The sequence below is a fragment of the Leptosomus discolor genome, chromosome 15 (genome assembly GCF_034619465.1).
Source record: "Leptosomus discolor isolate bLepDis1 chromosome 15, bLepDis1.hap2, whole genome shotgun sequence".
NCBI lineage: Eukaryota > Metazoa > Chordata > Aves > Leptosomiformes > Leptosomidae > Leptosomus > Leptosomus discolor.
Genome location: NC_141405.1, coordinates 19,154,346 through 19,168,462, shown reverse-complemented (window position 1 = coordinate 19,168,462; position 14,117 = coordinate 19,154,346). Strand labels below are relative to the sequence as shown.

Sequence of the window (14,117 nt, the reverse complement as noted above, 5' to 3'; positions counted from 1 at the left end):
CTGCTACGTGCCCTGCCTGGCAGGCAGAACCACTCGTGAGAATCGTCTGTTGTAACCAAACCAAACAGCCCTGATGATGCTAATGCTGCATTGCTCCACAGGGTACAGGTGCGCACCCTGGGCAGGCTGCTGGGAGGGGCTGGGAGCTGCACTGTTAAAATAAGCCATGCAAGAACCCACAAGGCCTTCATCACATACAGCAAGACAAAGGTTATTAGCATCATTGTTCTTTTCAAAAAAAGATTTGATTCTCCCATAGGTGGTGTGTGCCAGAGAGCATGAAGGTACACGGCGGTTAAAGCATGAATCCTCTGAGATGAGAAAAAACAGCAAAGACTGCATGAGGCTCCAACTTGGTGGTGAGGAGGAAACATCCCATCCCAGTACAGGGAGGAAAAAACCTGAGCCCAGCAATCCAAATCAACCTCCCTCCCGCGGGGAGAGGAAAAAGGGCTTTCAAGCTCTCTTCCCTCTAATGACAGGCAAACATTGGATCCTCTAGCACTGAAAGCAAAAGCAAATTCAGTACCACAGAAATTAATGTTGAGATTTGTTCGCTCCAGGGACTGACACTAGGTCTGGAAACAGACTGGAGTTCCTGAGCTGCTCTTCACCAGCTGCCAGGGCACATACCCTGACCTCAGCAGTGGCATCTGAGCTCAGGAGCCGTCCTGTGCCTAGAAGGCAGCAGGAGAAGAAAGGGAGGAGGGGGCTCAGCCGTGCGACTTTAACAGCACTGTTTAAATCAGGGACACACACAGAGCACTGATCAGTGCTAACAGAGGGACTGAGGCGCATCTCTGATCCTAGTGTCACAAAAGAGCTATTTCCAGAGATCCACATCTTGTCTAGCCAAAAGCCACTCCATTCAGCACAGCCAGCTTCGTTCCCTGTGTTACAGAAATCACTGTCTGTCAGTTCTAAGTGCAGGGCCCAAGAACTGCTGCTTTGCACGAGACCCAGTGCATGGCACTCGGCTGGCCCCCCTACTCAGCCCTGCTCCTCAGCACCAGCACCTCCCCCCGTCCTGCTGAAACACTGAAAGACACAAGAACAAGCCTATTCACAGTCAGCTCAGGGGAAGGGATAAGGCCCATTGGCTGCAGAGACTCTCAGCCTAATGCAAAGCCCACTGAAGTCAACTGAGAGAACAACAGTGAGGCACAAGAGCCCTTCCCAAGAACGGCTCTGCACAATTGAGGCTGTGGCAGCAGCTGGCTGCTGCCTGGGCCAGCCTGGCTCTTCATGCAACCCATCTGCAGGCAAACCAGCAGCCTGCTGGTCCGAGAGTGCCAAGATGTGGACAGCTTCCTGTGTGACATCCATGCAAATGATGTAACAAGGTGATATATGTATCTGAAATGATCTGTGCTTGGTTGCAAACCAGCAGCCTCTCAGCTCAGAAGACATGGCTGGAGCAGCTCTTGGCCTAGAGAAGGGAGCCTAGGGAGCACTGTGCCATTGGGTCACGGTCACGAGGGAGGTGGCAGTCCCTGTACTCCCCAGATCAGACTGCAGTGGTCCTCTCTTGGACACACTGAAGGAGCAGTGCATGGGTGCAAGCCTATGAGGCTATGATATAAAGAACTTGCTGGGCATCACTGGTGGAGCTCTGTGATCATATTCTGCAACCTACTGAAGCAGAAAACACAGCCAGAGTTGTATTCAATGTCTGTGATTCAGTGAGGACAGCAGCCCTCAGCTTCTTTCCCTTTCATGTGCTACTTGGGGCTGATGGTCTTTATCTGTGGGTTCCCTGTCCATGGGGCTCCAATGAGGCCAGAAGACCTCCTGTCCTGCTGCAGCAGAGAGTCCCACCTCTGAGATGTGGCAGGTCCCACCTCAAAACTGACAGGATGCCAGAGTAGGTGTTCATTAATCAGAGATATGCTTGAAGATGCCCTGTTCTATCCTGCCTCCTACAGTGACGAGGCAGGCAGCACCCTGCTTGGCACACACTGGGCAGCACAGAGCACAGCAATTACAAGATGCAGGGAACAGTGATTTGTACCAGCTCCCCTCTCCATCACCTCCAGCACAGCCAGCAAGGTGCACATCAGAAGAATTTGCCATGGCCCTGTCCCTGAGCCCACAGTCATGTCTCTGGCCAGCACTGAGAGAAAGCTTTGTCTCTCACCAAAGATCCATATTCATACTCGGTAAATCGTGCTGCCCAAGAGCAGAGGAAGGAGCAGGAGTGAAGGAAGTTAGCAAACCCTGGGGCAACGCAGCTGAGATAGGAGCTGGGCACAGGGGCTCACTGACTCAGTTCCATTTCAAAATTATTTTCCAACGGATAATTTAAACATGATTTCTTTTTGGAAATACCTGAAGTCCTATTATTCATCCCACAACAGACCAAGGTTCAATTCCAGTCTTCATCTGGTGCCAGTTATCACTGTGATAATCAGCAGTTCATAGCGCAATGAGACAAGTCATAGGCTCTCCTCTAAATCCTGCTATTGAGAGTGATTACTTGGCCTTGGATAATGAATTAGTCCCATTATACAGCAGCTGGCACAGGAGAAGCAAATCTGCTGCTCAGGCAGCTCATTACTTGGGCAGGGCTGGAACTGCTCAGCCATGTGCTGCACACACAGCCCTCAGCAGGATTCTTAAACTGAATTCTTCAGACAGTACACACATTTCTCCAGGACTGCAAAATACACTACATTCATCAATCCAGTTTCTGGCTATTCCTTTCTGAGTTAAGCATTTGCCCACTCCTTGGAAATACAATTCCTCTTCTGTGCAATTTCTTCATGGCACTTTGCCATATCAGTATCAAATCCAAACTGTGTCAATTCTTCATTCTCTGCCACCCCTTGCAAACTCTGTCACTCCAAATCTCCATTTTTCTCCTCCAAACTCCTCCATACTAATTATTCCTTCTCCCCCATTACCAAAAATTTGGCAGCTCTTGCTGCTGCCTCTTCTATGACCAAACTTCACTTCTGCAGCAACTGAAACTGCTCTTGTCATGCATCAGCTTGTCATTTTAGTTCTAGCTTTGTGGTTTTGTGGCACATGGCTCAAGGAGGAGCACGTGGGCGCACAGCAACTGGAGGGTTTTGTTTTGGAAACACGAATAAAGTGCTAAATAAGTGAATTAGAAAGGATCAGAAAGACAAAGCAGATCCAGCCAGCCAATTTAAAAGAACATTCTGAAAGTGCTTATAGCTTATCAGAGGAAAAAAAAGCAGAATGGCAGAATACACTCCCTAGCAATGTTACAGCCATGATGGCATAAGCGCGTGTGTTAGGGACTCCTGGCAGTGCTGGCATCTTCTGTTAGACCAGCTATCACAAGCATGCTTGTGAAAACATAAGACTCCTTTCTGTGAAGACTTTCAGAAGAAAAGAAGCAGTCAAGGAATGAGAAAACTACTGTGCAAAGTAAAAAACTGATAAGCCAGAGAGCAAGGAGCAGAAAAAAGTCCTCCTCAAGTCAAAAGTCAACCACGAAGGCCTGATGATACCACTCACTCTGCAAGCAATTCAAGAAAAGGAGAGTGAGAAATGCGTTGTAAACATGTGCAAGTTATACATAATTTTTTATGTGAGGCAAAAGTCTGAAGAGCTTCAGTAAGTCTTCGATGAACAGGTAACATCACAGCAAAAAAAATCACACTAGTGATAAATGCAAAATATTACACATGGAGGTAATAATTGGAATCCTACAGGAATTTTTCGTGTCCCAAACAATGTCCACCAGCTCATAGATCCTTGCTTCTTCCCTCTGTCTTCCACAAAAGCTGGTCCTTTGGCAGCCCAGGGAGCAATCAGGAGAGGGAAGATGCTTCATTTTAATCCCGTCCATGCTCCCCATCCAACTGCTGTATTTTTCCTCAACAATCTCAGGGCTGATTGACCATGTCTCTGACTGAACAGGTGTCAGACAGCTAACAGAGGCGACGAGCAACACTGAAATGCCAGAAAGCACACTGCAGGTTCAGTAAGAGATCAGATTTAACTCTGAGCTAACAGATCTGCCTCAGAAAGCGAAGGAAGATTTTACAGGGGTTTCAAGTAAAAGACAGGGGTAAATATGGGAAGATAAAATAAGCGGCTTGGGACTTTTAATTATGTTGAGATGTGCCTCTGCTCCCTCCTCACTCTCATGCTGGTCTCGCTTTTACCCATTCCTGGACTCACTGAGTGTGAGAGGGCATTTCAAAAACTAAGATTCAGTGCAAATGGGACAACCGGACAATTACAGGCTGCGTATCCAGCCCAGAGCGAGCTCCTGCTTCCTTACTACGTAACATGTTAAAGCCTTGCGGTGTTGCCCCTGCCCTGGCAGCTCCACCAGCAATGCTGTCCAGCTCTGGACCTGGTGCAAGCAGCATTGCATCTGGGCTGGGCAGACCCTCTGCAGCTTTGCCATCCACTGTGTTACCTCCTTGCCTTGGGGCACTCTGTAGGACAGCCACGGAAAACTCATATGCCTTCCTTACAGACTTGGCCCGATCCATCCCATGGCACAAACATCCCAGGTCTTCACGAGACTTTTTATTTTTAATCACCTTTTACTGAGCTTTTCATCCTCCATGGAAAACCAACTGAGAGGGCAGAAGAGAGAGGCACAGGACGGATCAATAGGGGCACAAAATGATAGCAGGCGAAACAGTTAATGTTGAAATTGTTTTGTTCCTAGCATACACCCTGGAGACTGCAGTAGCGGAGGTGCGGAGGGCTATCACAAGTTGCCACAGAGCTGGGAAAGCGCTGGGAGATCTGTGCAGTAAACAAACTTGGTGCTCAGACCAACACTGGAAGACCACGGTGCTTTTTCTGCCAGCATCACAGTGGGAATTATCTGTGGCTCAAGAACAGTCTGCACAGAATACTTTTACTAACAATGAATGTAGGAAGAAATGCCAGATGGATCTCAAACAATGTCAAAGAAAGATTTTCGACCTTTGGATCTTCACCCGTCAGTGAAGATCAGCGACCAAAGTCACCTGTCAGTCAGCCTAAATTCACTCCAAAGTGGCCCATACCAACAACTGACTACTGAGGGGACTGTTCACAAATGCTGAAAAAGGTTCATGTTAAAAGACGCTGGCCTGTTTCACTGCTAGATGTATTCTTCTACAAAATGCAAAGTGGCTGCTCCTGAGTAACCCACGGCATCGCTTCTGGAATTTGCCAGCAAAAAAGCAAACCACAAATGTACTAGGCTAATACAAAAGCTATTTTGATGGCATAATGTGGAAAACTGGATTACTAGCACAAGCAAAAAACTTTCTCTGCTATTACATACAGCTGTAAAAGGAGTGCTTCCCAGGACAGTCACCACAGCACATACAGGGAAAGTACCACAGCAGGCAGGGTATTACCAGCAAGTCTGCAGCCCATGGAGCATAGCCTGCTCTCCCCCTCAATCAGAACAAGTGCACTTTTGCTGGTATGGCAGGTATGCAAGGACTCTGGCTGGCCCAGCCCTCTCCCATGCCTAACCCCCATGCTGTGTAGGCTCAGCCTGTCTGCCTGCACTGCACATACAGTGCAAATCTGTAGAGCTGCTAGCCCAGGTTTCCTGCCACATACCAACCCTTTACACGAAGTCCTCTTGACAAGTAATGTTTTACATAGTGGCGTGACATAAAAAATTCCAACTACACTAAAGCATACTTATGTTTTTCAAGACAAAAACTTGCTGAAGCACCCTGTTCTTGAAAAATAGCAGCTAAACAAACTGTTGGCCTTGGTTTTACGCTGTTCTGCACTCTTAAGTGGATCATACCAGTAAAGGTGAGTGTGACATGTGATTAAATACGGCCAACAAAACTTTAAACTGACGTCAACTCATGACAGCATGCAAAGCACAGAGTTAGGACCTTCAAGTCCATTATGCTTCTTTCAGATTTCCCCAAGTCCTCCTTCCCTGCCTGTAAATGCGGAGCTGTGCACAGTTACTGGAAATGTGCAGAGCAGGGAGCAGGCACCGCAACGCGGCCTGAGCTTTTCAGAGGCTTCCAGCAAATCTGCCATGTGTGCATGTAAGCAAGGCACATCCCATTAGTGCTGGATTCTGAAAAAGCTGCGCAGAACAAGTGGTCCCTGGAAGTGTCAGAAATCAAAGACAGAAATATCAGAGCCTTATGTCAAAATTCCGAGACACAAGTCAGCAGCGCTGCCTGCCTGCCACACTCAGCAGGCTGGCTCCCTGTGCTGTGCCAATGGTGCGAACAGGATGAACACATGCAACATGAGAAATACCACTCCTGCTGCTCTGAGTTACAGCGTGGCCACAGCGAAAACAACTGCAACAGTCCCACATAGTTCCAAAGACAGATACTATCTGCAATGCTGCAGCACCACATACTTGTTCCTATTATTGTGGGACTTCTCCAAAATACAAGAATGTCCTATCTTTTGGATTGCATTTGGTGTCAATAGTGATATAATGAAAATCAGTCCTGAGTACATGCTCAGATATTTAAGATTCTGGTAACACAGAACCAGGGTGCATTAGTGATAATAATGTGCTCCATGGGGCATGGAATATAAGAATCATGAAGAATAAAATCAAGGTTTAATCTGGTTGGTTAAATGACCGCTTAATTCTACCTGGTCATTTATTATCACACAGGTAAAAGCTAATTAAGTGGAGAAAACTAAACCCCACTAAATCTGCGAGAATCTTCTGATCTTTGTTTCAGAGCTAAATTTTCCATTTTGGACATCAAAATAAAGCCGTTTTTTAGAAAATACTGAGTATCTGGCATCTTCTTATTATTCTACTGTGTCTTTTTAAACTACATTCAGTATAAAGCACCATGTAATACATTCAGCACATGTTCTTTGCAGCACAACATTCAAGACATCAAAGGTGCATTTTGCACCCGAGTTGGAAAGTGAGTTACGAGTACCCCAAGCCTACCACTGCAGAAATCATCACATGTTTGTCTACAGGACATGTGCCCCATTGAGAGCACAGAACAAAAGGGGAATTAGGGAACTAGGCAATCGTTAAATGAGTCTTTAAATGATCCACGTCTTTCATCTTTGCTGTATATCCACCCTTAACGGGCAGGTGCATGGCAACCCATTTAATCTTGAACATCTACAAGGCAGACATCTGCAGCGTGACCGGTTTTAGACTCTCTTTGTAATCCATGAGCAGAAAGAGGTCCTTTCAGATTAAGCCTCGCATGACATTTTTTCACCTAAGGATAGCTAAGGATAAAACAAAGCATATTTTAAAATTCTATCCTGTGTACTTTCTGCAAGGCCACCAATGTGATTGTTCTTCTGCAACATCCCAACTTGTGAAGAAGACAGAAGAGCTCGCAAAAAATATCACACCCATCAGTAAGACCCTTCCTTTCCCAAATTCTGGGTATTTATTGTACTATCCAGTTTTTACGTTCTATCTACAACTTCAACAGTCCAAGCCAATTACGACCAGATGCAGAATAGATGGCACGCTTATGACTGTGAACTGCTGTATCACATCTCCTTCACATTCTCACGGGGCTTTAAAATCCCTCAGAAACCTTGACTGAAAAGTGATCATCTGGCAGAAAAACATAATTTCCTCCCCCTTTCAATATGAGAAAATAGATTATTTCATTTTGTTCACATTTTCCAGAAATGTCAATGGTCAGAGGACTGGAAGTCCCAAGTCCGAAAAGACACTATTACAGAAAGTCACAGATATAAAAAATGACACTGTGAAACTAAAACACAAAGCAATACCACATGAGTCTCATTGTTACTCCTGTCTCACAAATGCCCCACTTTGGACAAAGGTTTGCTGTTGAATCACGCAAAGCAGAATCAGCCTCAGCAGCTGTAAGCACTGAATTTTGAAAACTCTGCCCTTCCCCCTGAGACAACACCCACAGCAGCCTCCATCTACAGCCTTGTAACTCTCCCCCTTTGCCTTCCTTGGTCATCCCCAGAGGGAGTCATCCCTGCACCAAAAGAATCAAAATCATCCTTCTGCGCCTGGAGGAGATGCCGTCCCCAGTTCAGCTGCAGCTGTGGCTCCTCCCCAGTACAATCTCCCAGCGGCAGCAGAACAGCCAAAATGCTCAAGGTGGTCCCACAGGCACCCCTGGGCAGGGCTGGCAGGAGCTCGGAGTACCAGTTCCAGCCTGGCAGTTGCTCAGCCAAGTAGCTTGACTGCTAAGCTTGTAGCATCAGAAGCTGAACACCACACAGGTTTCCTGAGCACAACACTGTGCTCACTCCCTAGCTGCTTAAAATCCACAGAAGGGTTCAGCATCCACAGCCTTATCACACTGCATTAAAGACCAGATTCCTCTCCCATCACACAAGACTACATACTGGAGCATTACTTGTTCCACCAAGTATCCTTAGGGAAAAGCAGCGGTAGCAGGCACATTTGTACCCAAGATCGTCACCCATCCCCTCCGTCCTTGTTGCTCTCCAGGACTTTTTAAGCTGAACTGCTTTTTGAGTGGGGAGATGGAGGAACAAGAGAGCGTGAGATAACAAACTCCAAGGATGTAGAAGAACCTGCTCAACAAAGCGAAGCCCCCCTTGCTGCATGCAGGAGGTACCGACGCCACACACAAAGAGCCCAGGCCTCAGGTACTCACAGCCAGCCAGGTACTTTCCACACACAACCTAATTTTTTGTATGGTCATCAGGAAAAGCTCTGTTGCAATAGGTACCAACATCTCCTCTCTTCCAAGTGTATCGTACACATTATATAGCTGCCATGACAGCAGAGCAGCTCCAGCGGCTGCTTGTGCCAGCCCTCACTGTGGCAGCACACAGCACAGCCGTCATGCTGTAGCGCTGGCTACAGTAATGCTCCTTTCTAGGACTGGCTGGATATTTTCTGAAAAAAACGTTTTGTGCTTTTTCTTGGTCAAAACACGCTTCATCACTAACGCGAAGGAAGAAATACAAGCCATATTTTTTTTCTCTCTAAAAATAGGGGTTTCATCACAATACTGTTTCACATAAACGTTCGGAAATTGAATTTTGCGTGAAATGGAATCCTCCTTGCTCATCATCATCTGCTGACAGGTTCTGGTTTCTCCTTAAGCACACTGTCTCCTTGGATCATATCAGCTTATGACAATATACAGTTTGGCACAGAAATCCTCTACATGTTCTCTGTTATTACAAAATAAATTGAGGCATTATCATTTCTATAAATTCCTTTCATCTTTTTTCTCTGTGACTACCTGGGCACACAGAATGAAGCAGTTTGTGCCATGCCATGCCAGGCCATGCGTCCTGCAGCTGAATGTGCCGCGACCTCCAGGCTCAACTGTTCGCACATTTCCATGTCCATGTGGCAGATGTCGCAGGTTGGGTTAGGTAAGGTGAGTTACTCGCCCCCAAATATTATACAGCAGTGGAATACATATATATTATAACACTGTCCGACGCCTGCACGTGCACCATGCAGCAGCGAGAAGCGGCTGATTTTTTTCCTTCCAAAGTGCCTCACGGTTCCAGTAAATCAAGCTGTGAAAGTGCAAACAAGATCAGTGGCAGCTCTCAGTCCTACTCAGTCCAGCTCGCTCAGTCAGATTCCAGAGCCACCTCCATCCGTGCTGGAAGCACACAGTGTGCTTCATACAGAGACTTACATCTGTGGGATGACTGAAGCTATAAAAAGTGCTGACAATTTTCAGCAAATTTGCATATGTTGCTGCTGCTGCTTATATAAGTGATTTCTAGCTAACCACAAATACAAAAACCAATTCTCAAAATAGATTTTAAAAACAAACCACTTGCAAATGTGACTGAATGACACATCTCCCCACCCCTCTGAAAATCACTTCTCTAGAAAAGGCAGATGCAACAGCCAGTGTTTCCCCAGAGGGTCCTGTGCAAAGCACCTCCTGGAGTACATACCCCAGAGGCCTAACGCCACCTCACCCTCTTGACATCTATGTTGGCATTCACCAATAAAGGTTGTGACAAACTGGGACACACCTGAGACCTCCTAGCTTGCTCTCAGGTCTGAAGCTGTATAGATCCTTCCACACACACCATCATCCCAAGCATCTCTGATGCAGGTGGGGTCAGGAGGCAGCCAGCCTCTGGGTAGGAAACATTTTGCTGCCCTCAGCTGTTAAGAAATCCCTCACTGTACCACCCACCACATTCCATTTGCCCTGTACCAGTGTCCACCATGGCAGCGCTGGGTTGGAGGACTGCTCAACACCTGTGTCTGCGCAGATTCCTCTTTGCTCCAGGCTGGAAAGGGCAATTGCTTAACCTGGGACTGCAACAGTCTGCTACAGAGGGTCCCTGCATGGCTCTGCTCAAATGGTCAACAGGTCAGGTGAAAATACAAAAGAACATACAAGGGAGGAAATAGTCAGAAGACGCAGCTGCTAGTCCCTGACTTTCAGGTCTTGCAGCTGACATAACTGTAAATCACCAAAGGAGAGGAGAAGGTTGACGCTGCTGGTGTAACTGCTCAATAGGATATGGATCACAAGCAACATCCCTCCTTTCCTAAGCCCTTGAGTTTGCAGAAGGGTGTTGTTGCTTGCTGACAGACCAGGCTCAGTCAAAGCAAAGCTGTATGAATTTGGCAGCACTCTTTTGGATTCCTCTGGTGTCAACAGATTCTCATATTCAGGAAATATTGGTCAGGGGCTGCTTCTCCATTAACCCACTATCTCCAAGAGCACAACAGTATAAGAAACAGTACTTGGCTTCCCAGCACAAGGAAGGACATACTGGAGAGAGTCCGGAAATGGGCCACAATGATGATTAAGGGATTGGAGCATCTGTCATATAAGGAAAGGCTGAAAGAACTGGGACTGTTTATATCAAGACAAGAAGGCTCGAGAGGCATGTTATCAATGTGTATAAAAACCTATGGTGGGACAGCAAAAAAAGCAGACACGGACTGTTCTCAGCAATATCCAGTGAAAGGATGAGATTCAACGGGCACAAATTAAAACACAGGAAATCCCTTTTAAACCTTACAGAAAACTGTGAGGGTGGTCAAACACTGGAACAGATTGCTCAGAAAGGTTGCGGAGTCTCCATCCTTGCACATATTCAAAACTCAAAACCTGACCAGACATGGCCAGGGAAGTTGGACCAGCTGATCTCCAGAGGTCCCTTCCAACTCAGCAATACTGTGAACAAGACAACAGCAACCTTCCTGACTGCTGCCAACCAGCCTGGCCTCAAGGAATCCATCTGGAACCCTCCCTTGATCACTTTTCTCTCTACTTTTGATAGTCTTTTGGTTTATGTTATCCCTTTTGCTCTATGACAAGTGTATCCTCTCCAGAGCTCTCAGAGACATTTTGTTTCTGGCTTATCCCTACCACATACTCCTCCAGTCCTCCTCCAGCTCGCATTGTTTCCATCAGTGCCATAAGCAGGAATCTCCAGGCATCATTGTTTTCTTCTAACCCATCACTGTGAGCTTACAGCAACTAGAGCAGGAACGCAAGGACGCGCAACAACTTTACCTCTTTACCACCCTGTGTCTCTCTTGCCCCACATTTACTACAGTTTTGGTCCTTTCCTTGATCTTCTGTGATGAACAAATTGAAAACACCTTTTTGCTAGCAAAAGAACTTGGTAGGTAAAGGCAGCAATCCCTCAGGAATGCCCATCTCTAGCACTGGAGTTCGTTTCCCACAAGCCACCTTCATGGTTTTCTCAGAGCTGTCCAACTCCGCATCTGCCATTAAAACCCCTTCTGGTTAACCACCAGCCATGGATACCTATTTTTCTTTGCAAGAGCCAAGAGCTACCACTCACTGTAAGCACACACAAGGAGGAAGAGCCTGCCCTGTCCTCAGCTCCCGGATAAGCCAGCTAGAGCCATGTGACAGCATGCAGATGATCGGCGCTGGCAGCTCCACAGCCTGGCTGACTCTGAAGAGACGCAGGTGCTGTTGGTGTAGCACAGTTCCTCCCAAGTCAGAGATAGCATCAGGAGCAGTCGTTTCCCCTCTTTCACCCAGCAGGAACCAGCATGCTGCAGACCGGCTGCTAAACTAACTGCTTGAGGGTGGAAAAGACTCCCCTCTCAGCTGCTGTCCTTCATACCTTTCTCGCTTCCCTCTTTCAGCTCAGGACCAAAACTCAGTGTAGACTTTAGAGCAGTGCTGTCAGAGAAGATTTCAGTGTTGGTAAACGTGAAGTCATACGAATAAGAAAATCCAGCCTGCCTGCCTATACACAGTGGCAGGCTTAAAGTTACAAAGGCCTCAGAAGAAGGCCACCTCCTCTTGGTAGCACCCAGCCAACTGACAGACTTTGCTGTGAGGAGAAAGGGGGTGTGCCGTGAAGAGCAAACCCTGCCAGCCCTGGCACACCTTGGATAATACGGTGATCCATGTTCATTCCCTGCTGTGGCAGAAAATGCAGAGAGCTGTCCTTCAGTGGAGCACAGGTGGCTGCTGGATTGAACTGGGCATAGGGAGGTGAGGGCAGGACAGAGGGCGGCAATAACATCTTCCTCTTTCAACAACAGCGTGTGGTTAAGTTCAGCTCAGAACATAACGCTGAACCTTACCGAAAGCTGCAGGGACACCCAAAGCTAACGTAAGTGCTGGCTGGTACGGAAAGGAGAATGGTGTTCATGGCCCCATCTGCCTATGTATTGCCATCACCTCCTGACACCAGCCCCAGTCTCAATGTGGCTGGACAGGGACTTGGATATGAGAACACAGAAGGAGAGTACTTCTATCGTGGTGTCTTTCAGTTACATCAGGTTCCTGAGCAAGCCAGTAGCATACCTGCATGCAAGGGAAAGGCTACCTGCACAGAGCCATGAGAGGCACACCTAGATCTTTCTTTTTCTCACACATCTACTCTACTGTTGCGTGTGCCAAGTACCTGTGGTCCCATAAATTTGGTGAATTTGGTTAATTAGCTCTCATTTGACATATTTATTAACTCCAGCTCATAGTCCTTATGTCGTTCTGGAGAAAAAGAAAACATGCCAGAGTGAACACCACTTGCCATCTTTCTTACTTTCTTCCTGAAGGTTTGCGCAAGAGAAAGGAGGCTGGGCTGTGCGGACAATTGGTCTGCAGCAAAGTTTTCAGTGGTACATGAGCCAAGGGTCAGAAGGGCACATCTGGGAGGCTGCAGGCACTGATCTGAGCACAGTGGAACTTCCTCACACTTAAGTAGGAAAACAGGAGTTTCCAAGAGGGAGATGATAGGAAAGCGAAGTTTTTGTGTACACAGAAGTGATTTCCCACTGTCTTTGCTGAGCAGAGTTTGTCTCATCTAATTATAGATTTTGCCTCAAACAATTCCTAAATTCCTGGTTAGATGTATAAATCTTTAGCAATTCATGAAACCACAAATATTCACATATCTCAGTAAATGATCTTGTAGGTGGCAAAGCTGACAAACTGACAAGAAGGACTCCCACATTCTTAAACTAACAAAAAAATCCCAAGTGCTTCAATGGGACAGAAAAGCCCCATGCCTCACTCTTGTAGCACTGAGTGGGGAAATTTTCCTTCTACCTTCCTGTTTTTCCAGGTAAGAATGAGAAACAGAAACTGAATGGAAACTTCACAGATTTTTTAACTCATTTGGACTAGAGAAACCAAAAGGCAATGCCAGATCTAGAGGCAAAATGTCTTTTTGCGGAGAACCTTTTGCTCACAGGACATTGCTCTGTGTGCATCTGGTGGGCCCAGTTCTGCTCAGGGCTGTGCTTCCTGACACTCTGGATTCCCCAGTATGTGCATGGAAAACCTGGGGTGGGTAGTGCCTGCCTTGCACATAAGCAAAGCAAGCTGGCTGATCCCTTAGAAACCTGGAGGACAAACAGAGGCTGACCCAAGAAACGATGTACTGCCAAGCACTTCAGTCCAGTCACCGCAGGGACACTGCTTCAGGAGACCATTTCCATACCCACATCCTAGGTTAAGTTCCAAATGACAACAGGGCATGGTCAGCGAGGGAAGGACTGATGGGCTCACGGCAGGTTCTTGCTTCGGCGCATGAGATGTTTCAGATCTCACTTTCAGAAATGCGGAGATTGTGAAAGCACCCTTCATGGACATGCATTTTACACTCGCATTGTGTCGTGTTTGCATAGGAGAGAAAGTAATAAACAAGTTCAGGCACAAGCAGTCCTGAGGTAGGAATACAACTGTTGCTCTAGCTGTCAGGGC

General features: G+C 46.9%; 1 protein-coding gene across 5 annotated transcripts in view; it reads right to left on the bottom strand.

Annotated features, from left to right (window-relative positions):
* The window catches only part of GAS7 (growth arrest specific 7), a 107,454-nt gene that overhangs the window by 92,465 nt on the left and 872 nt on the right, over nt 1–14,117 (bottom strand). The window lies entirely within an intron of this gene.